Source organism: Corylus avellana, chromosome 8 (genome assembly GCF_965113065.1).
Source record: "Corylus avellana chromosome 8, dhCorAvel1.hap1.2, whole genome shotgun sequence".
Lineage (NCBI taxonomy): Eukaryota > Viridiplantae > Streptophyta > Magnoliopsida > Fagales > Betulaceae > Corylus > Corylus avellana.
This window is the reverse complement of record NC_142497.1, coordinates 12,411,734-12,419,694: the sequence shown is the minus strand read 5'-3', so window position 1 is coordinate 12,419,694 and position 7,961 is coordinate 12,411,734. Positions and strand designations below refer to the sequence as shown.

The 7,961-nt window shown below is 36.5% G+C and overlaps 1 non-coding gene across 1 annotated transcript; it reads left to right on the top strand.

Moving 5' to 3' along the window:
- The first annotated feature begins 2,922 nt into the window (after positions 1–2,922).
- On the top strand, positions 2,923–3,029 carry LOC132164849 (small nucleolar RNA R71). Its single transcript, XR_009438448.1, has one exon. It is a non-coding gene; the product is annotated as a small nucleolar RNA R71 (small nucleolar RNA).
- Positions 3,030–7,961: the final 4,932 nt, after the last annotated feature.

Genomic DNA, 7,961 nt, shown 5'->3' with positions numbered 1-7,961 from the left:
GAGCCATGTTCAGAATCCAATTTTGCATCCAATCTGATTTGACTTCAATTTGAGAAATTCCGAATTAATTCTTTCCTTTATTTGATTAAACTTTAACCATGATTGGTTAAGCTTAACCATATCTTCTAGGTCTTCCCAATTTGCTCTTTAAGCTTGGAATTTTTCCAGAAATGCTTTCTTTTCTTCCAAAACCCTATTAAACAAGGAAAATACAAAAAGGAAGTAAAACGGCATGAATTAACTAAAACCAAAAGATTAAAACATGCAAGTTAAGGGCTGAAAATATGAATATTTTAGCACTTATCACACCCCCAAACTTACATATTGCTAGTCCCTTAGAAATACAAAACTAAAAACAAGAATGGAAAAAACAGAAAACAAAAGATAAATCCATCTTTCGTGGGATGTATGATTGCATTTAGTGTATGCAACAAGCCTTTTCAACCCCTTGGAATTCCCTAGTGGACGAGTGAAGTCTCGTGAGGGTTTTCCATAAATGTTACCCGCAAACATCATGCACAGTTCATGTTATTTCAAAAATTAAAGCATCACTTCAAAACCATGATTCTCATTCATTAGCAAGCTTAAAAAGATAAACTCCATCTTCACAATGAATTGGAATTTTAAAATTTAATTACTTACAAAAGACATGCTAAGACATCACAAGTTTAAAAATAGCGTAAAGTGAACTAGCACATAAATATGAAGCTTCCAATTGTTTCTAATGTACAATGTCTCAATATTTCAAAGTTCACTGAAATCCCCATTAGAATGAACAATAATGGCATATTTTTCTCTTTCTTCTTCTTTTCTCTTTTTTTTTTTTTTTTTTTTTTTCCTTCGTCAGGTTGTGCAGTGCTTGATTCCCTTAAGCTTTCTAATTGACCAATGTAATGAGTGTTATGTCAAAGACTCCCAAACCAGATGGTTTTAGGGCATTAGGTGTAGAGACACCCCTAGGACTCACTAACTCGAGTCAAAAAGGCTATGAAACCAAACTTACCATGACATTAACCAAATCAAAATTCTTCACCTTTTGACGTGAACACTCAATGCTTTGAGGCAAGAAGTCCAATTACTCAGTGAAAAGCTTATCAATGATTCTATTTTTTTTTTTTTTTTTTTTTCTTTTCTTTTTTTTTTCACATATAAATATGCCAAGGTATCCATCTAATAAATCATCCAGTTTCACTTAAGACATAGAAACACACACATTAAACTTTCATGTCATACCCCACAAATTATGTGCTAATGTGCTTGTGTAAGATCAGGTCAAACATGTGAATTCTCAACTGTCCTAAGCAAGTAACCAAACTGAAAAACTCAATTATTAGATCATGTGTTCAAAATTTTAAGCTCACCAATGAAATCAAATCACAATTTTTAAGATCAACCAAAATTTTAAGACAAACATGAACATACATATATTTTCTCTTCTTTTTGATTTTTTCACAAATAAAAATAAAATAAAACTGGGACAAAGTGTGTGTAAAGTGTCTCCCATACCCCCAAACTTAAATGACACATTGTCCCAAATGTGTCTAAATAAAGGAAAGAGTGTACCCAGGAGATGGTCGATATCATCTTGGAAAGCATGGCTCATAGCACACCCCCAAACTTGAAGTGAAGCACACTTGTCCCTGCAAAATAAGAAAACACACAAACAAGTAAAAAGAAATAAAACAAAAATTAACTTAAAGCACATTTAAACAAAATAAAGTAAAAAGATAGCTATGGGATGCTACCCAAGTGCACTCGATCGCACTTGCGCAAGGCTGTGCGTGTGTGGGTGAGGTGCGCTCGAACGCACATATGGTGCGCACAATCGCACTGACAGAATGCAATGAAACCACAAGTGGAGACTTACGCTCGATCGCACGCAGGTTGCGATCGATCGCAGTAACAAAATGTAAAAACATGACAAAAGACTTGAAACACTAAAACACCAAAGTAAAATAAAACACAAAGGAAAACAAAATATAAGTCAAACAACAAAACAAAATGATATGCTATGGGGTGCCTCCCATGAGCGCTAAGTTTAACATCTTCAGCTAGATTGTGGCACTTTAAACTTGAAGCACCAATCTTTTCTTCTCTTGCACCAAAGGGAATGAATCTTTTCTGTTGCAAGGTGCTTCCAAGTGTTTCTAGAATGGGGAAGACCACTCTGAGTTTTCTCAAATAGTTGCTCATCTGGTGGGGAATCATGAACTGGAATATAGTAAGAAGAAAACTCAGGAAGCTTTTCTATCTTGATGTCCTCAATTTGCTTATCAGATAACCCCAGCAGACTTCTCTCTTGGACTCTTGATAATTCGAGAATAGGAGCTAATGTTGAAGAAGTCTCAGTGCTCTCTTCCTTTTCTCGATGTGGTTCCTCTAGAACCTCAGTTTGCTCCTCCTTCCTCTTTTCCCATTGATTTTAAACTGCTTCTTCACTCCTTAATGTGGTAATTGCTTGCTCATGATGATAAGTGCACTCTTCCTCCATGTATTGCTCATTAGGATTGGCAACAAACTGACTTTGACACTCTTCTTTGTGGTATTGTTGAGGCCAATTGATGGGAGGTGGCTCCTCTTTATGATAATGTTGGGACAACTTGATGAGAGATGACTCCTGATCTGCAATTGAAAACATGGGACAAGTCTTAGTGGTGTGGTCAATATGGGAACATGTGGCACATACCTCGACTTGTATAACTTGTTGAACATGAGCATTGCTATGATTAGTCATAGCTTTCATGAACATGTCCAGCGTTTTCTCCATGGCAGCCATTTGAGCCTGAATTCCACCATTGGTGCTCTCTTCATGTATGCCTTTTCCTTTGAATCGTTGTCTCCCTTTAGATGGAAATTGTTGGGAGTGCTCACTCAATGTCTCGAAGAGCTCCATGGCTTCCTCGTTGCTAATCATCTTGAGATATATTGTGATGAGGGCATCTGAGAAGTAGCTCATTAAAGTGTTCCCATGCCTCGAAGAAAAGGTCTCCATCTTTTTGCTGGAAAGTCAAAATTTCTTTTCTCAATTGCCTTGTCTTGTGGGCTGGGAAAAACTTCTTTAAGAACTTTGTGGCCATCTCATCCCAAGTATGAATAGAACCTGTGGCCAAAGAATTGTACCATATCTTAGCATTATCTTTTAAAGAAAAAGGGAAGAGGATTAACCAGATTTCTTCTAGAGTTAAACCCTAAACATTTTGAGTCCTGCAGAGATCACAGACTTCTCGAATATGCCAATATGGATTCTTTGTAGGTGTGCCTTTATAGTGTTGAATCATATTGAGCAACGGAGATAAATCGTAACTACTCTGCACAATGGCCTGGAAATTAATGCATGATGGCTGGTTGAGGATCTGGGAACTGAATGAACTTTCCATACGTCTTTGCACCGGAGGTGTAGTGTTTCTCAACATGATTAAAACAAAAAGAAAATTAAATAACAAAATAAAAAGAAAAATAAAATAAAAAAATCAGATCTGTAATTAGTGCAGTAACCTTAGGGCGATCGATCGCACCTCTAGAGGCAAAACAAGAACTGTGGAAGAAACTATAAAAACAAAAAAAAATTAAAACAAAAACAAACTAACGAAAATAATTCCAAACAAAATCAAACAATCCCCAGCGACAGCGCCAAAAACTTGATGTGCCTAAATACTACATAAATTAATAGATAATATTTAGTACGTTTTAACTCGCAAGTGCACAAGATCAAAACAATAGTATAGTGCAACAAGTACGAGATCGATCCCACTAGGATTGTGATTTTGTTTTGAATTAATTCAAATAACAATTTGTCACGGAATTGATATTGTGAAAAAGGAATAGAAAGATCTAAAGACAAATGAAAAGGTAAAGGTAGGGCTTTGATATCCACCACTAATCATACTTAGATAATATAACAATATGCCAATGCTTTGATCATGGTATGCATATCTAATGTTTGTCAACCTTAGGGCATGGCGTATACTCCTAAGGCTATAGATTTCCCTAAGCAACGAGTTAGGCATGACATATACTCTAACTCTTTTCTTTCCTAAGGGATTCAGCATGATCTATACTAAGTTGTTCCTTAGGAAGGCATATGTTCTATGGAAATCAACAAACACATGAGGCCTAGGGCATGGCATATACTCCAGGTTCCCCATGTTGATTAACCCAAGAATCCGGTGTGAATTATTTTTGTTACTTATGTCAAACCCAAGACTCAGCTATCCAAATTGATTTAACTAACTAGTCCATACCACATGCATATAATGGCCAGTCACATACATATGAGGAATTCATGAAAACAGAAATTAATCAAGTTAAATATCACAACATGATCATCACAAAGGCGCCAATATTGAAATATTAAATAAACATAATTAGGGCTTCAATCTAGCCCTCCTTAAGAATTAGTTACACATAATGAAATAAAACTAAAAAGAGAAGGGAAAGAAAGAACCGAAAACTGCTCCTAGAAGTAGCCTCCAATCCTGTCCCCAAAGTTGTCTCCTTCTAATTGTCTCCAAGGATTATTTAAATTGTGAGGCATAGAGGTCTATTTATAGGGCTCAGGAGAGTCCTAGAAGCCCTAGTAATCCTAGGAATTTCAGATATTTAAGTCCAAGTCCAATTAGGATAGAGAAAACCTAAGTCCAAATTGGAGTAGGATTCGCCTAGAATTGCGGTCTTAACTTGCGGTGCTCCGAATTGGAAAAATGCTATTTCACAATGATTTGTAGCATTTTGAGTTAGCTTTCTAATACCGCTTCAATCACCTCAATTGAATATCTGAGCTGAAAGTTATGGTCAAAATACCGAGACATGTTCAGAATCCAATTTTGCATCCAATCCGATTTGACTTCAATTTGAGAAATTTCGAATTAATCCTTTCCTTTATTTGATTAAACTTTAACCATGATTGGTTAAGCTTAACCATATCTTCTAGGTCTTCCCAATTTTCCCTTTAAGTTTGGAATTTTTCCAGAAATGCTTTCTTTTCTTCCAAAACCCTATAAAACAAGAAAAATACAAAAATGAAGTAAAATGGCATGAATTAACTAAAACCAAATGATTAAAACATGCATGTTAAGGGTTGAAAATAGGAATATTTTAGCACTTATCGCAGATGTGAGCAGCTTTTTCAGTGTGTTGAAGGCAGTCATGCATTCTTTAGTCCATTCAAACTTGGCCTCCTTCCCTAGCAATGCACAAAGGGGTCTAGAGATCTTGGAGAAATCCTTGATAAGCCTTCTATAGAACCCGGCATGTCCAAGAAAACTCCTCACCCCCTTCACTGTCAGAGGTGGGGGAAGTTTGGAGATGATGTCAATCTTAGCCTTATCCACCTCAATGCCCATGCTTGAGATAGCATGACCCAATACAATTCCCTGTTGAACCATGAAGTGGCAGCTTTCCCAGTTGAGCACTAGGTTGCATTCTTCACATCTCTTGAGAACATTCTTCAAATGGTTGAGGCATTCATCGAAGCTAGACCCAAAAACAGTAAAGTCATCCATAAATACCTCAATGGATTTCTCCACCATGTCTGAAAAAATGCTCATCATGCATCTTTGGAATGTGGCTGGAGCATTACATAATCCAAATGGCATCCTTCTGTAGGCGAATGTGCCAAAAGGACATGTGAAGGTGGTCTTCTCCTGATCCTCTGGTGCTATTGCAATCTGATTATAACCACTGTACCCATCCAAGAAACAGTAGTAGCTAGGGCCAGCTAACCACTCCAGCATTTGATCAATGAAGGGTAATGTAAAATGGTCTTTTCTAATTACCTTGTTTAGCTTTCTGTAATCAATGCATACCCTCCAACCAGTGGTTACTCTTGTAGGTATCAGCTCATGATCTTCATTCTTCACCACTATGATCCCACTCTTCTTTGGAACTACTTGGACTGGACTCAATTTACTGTCTGAGATGGGGTAGCTAATGCCTATATCGAATAATTTCAACACCTTTGCCTTGACTACCTCCTTCATGTGCGGGTTGAGTCTTCTCTGTGCATCGCTGGTTGGCTTTGCTTCCTCTTCAAGGAAGATTTGATGCATGCATTTGGCAGGACTTATTCTCTTGATGTCAGCAATGGTCCATCCCAAAGCAGTTTTATGTTCTTTGAGAACTCTCAATAGCTTTTCTTCTTCCTCACAACTCAGATTTGCAGCAAGTATGATTGGTAATGTCTTGTTTTCTCCTAAGTAGGCATATGTCAGGTGGTTTGGCAATTCTTTCAATTCCAATTTTGGTGCCTGGACAATAGATGGAACAAGAGAAATATTAGTAGGCTCAAGAATCTCAAAGGGAGGATTGTACTTACTCGAATATTTTGGAGAGGCCTCAAGGAGGTGCACGGTTTCAATGATGTCTTCAGTAACATCATCAGGTTCTGGCTCAATTTCCTGCCTTGTGAAACTATGGGTGAGGGTGGCCTCCAATGGATCTTTATGTTGGTCCTGCAAAACTGTCTAACTAATGTAATGCCCCGATATTTGAACTAGCAAATATCGAAGTCGTGACGCTGCAACTTTAGAAAATACAATCTTACAGCGGAGTATGTATATTTTTTTCTTTTTCTATGACCTAGGAATAACTTACACAACACAGTTGAGCTGACTGAAATACCTCGAGGTGACATATTATTAAATAAAATAGAAACATGGTTTTCATTACAACATATGTATACACTAGGTGTACCAAATATATGCCACAGACGGCACCTAAATTAACATAGTAATATCTATTAAGTTTACACACATCACCATACATAATAAAAGCGATAAACATAAATGAGACTTGCTCCATAGAGTAAGCATAAATCCTGCAGCAGATGGTCTATCAACCATCAAAACCAGTAAAAGGACCATCGTCCTCACTTTCTATCCCTGCATCAAGATCTATGTAAAGATGACGTTATCATATTTACATAGGCAAACAAGTGAGTAATCTATTTTCTTAGATATAAAGACTAAAAAGACTAGTTTGAACAAATAAGATTAAAGACTAAAATATATAATAATGAATGAGTTGTGAATGCAGCATAATGACAGATTAGTTTCTGTTTTATGATAATCTTTCTTCAGACCTCTTCTCATGAGCTCTCAGCCCGCTTACGTCCGTTATGTCCCTCACACTTTAGAGGTTTACCTGTTTGGTGCTGGCAACTACACCGCCCCAGCTTAGTTATATATTAGGCCTGTTGGACGGTTATATACCCCCATCCACTGAGATACCGACAGTTCCTCGCGGCAATCCACCCAGCTTGTTCTTAAGGTGGCTATCTTATCAGCCCATTTTATTAGACACATTATGCAGCAGTTGTATTGCAAAATTATATCAATAAGACAAAATAAGAATTCCTATAACAATAAAACAAAGCTATCACTCAGTAAGTATATCCATACTTACTCTCCTTAGTGTAGTATTCTGCTCCACTTCTGCATATAATACATACATACAAACAATACTTAGTTCATTCTCCAATAACATCATTGTTTAAAGACCCTCATCTTTTTATATTTATTTATTATCCGTCACTTCATCTTTACTTACTCATTTTATTATATTAATCTAAGATAATTACTTATAACAAGCTTTATGCCTGAATTCATTTTTGGTGACGAGGCTAATGGCCAGTATCACTAAATACAAACAAGTATTATAAATAATATATATAAAACATGACTCATATTTTGGAGATGAGACCAATGGTCCGTACCTACCAAAGTATGAATCAAAATTTAAATGACAATAAAAGAAATGACTGAATGTAAATACTGAATTCATATTCTGGGGATGACCGCCAAAAATATGAATTAAAATTTAAATGACATAAAAGAAATAGCTGAATGTAAATAATGCATATTTCGGGGATGAGATCAAATGGTCCTTACCGCCAGAAATATGAACAGAAATTTAAATGACATAAAAGAAATAACTGAATGTAAAGAATGCATATTTCGGGGATG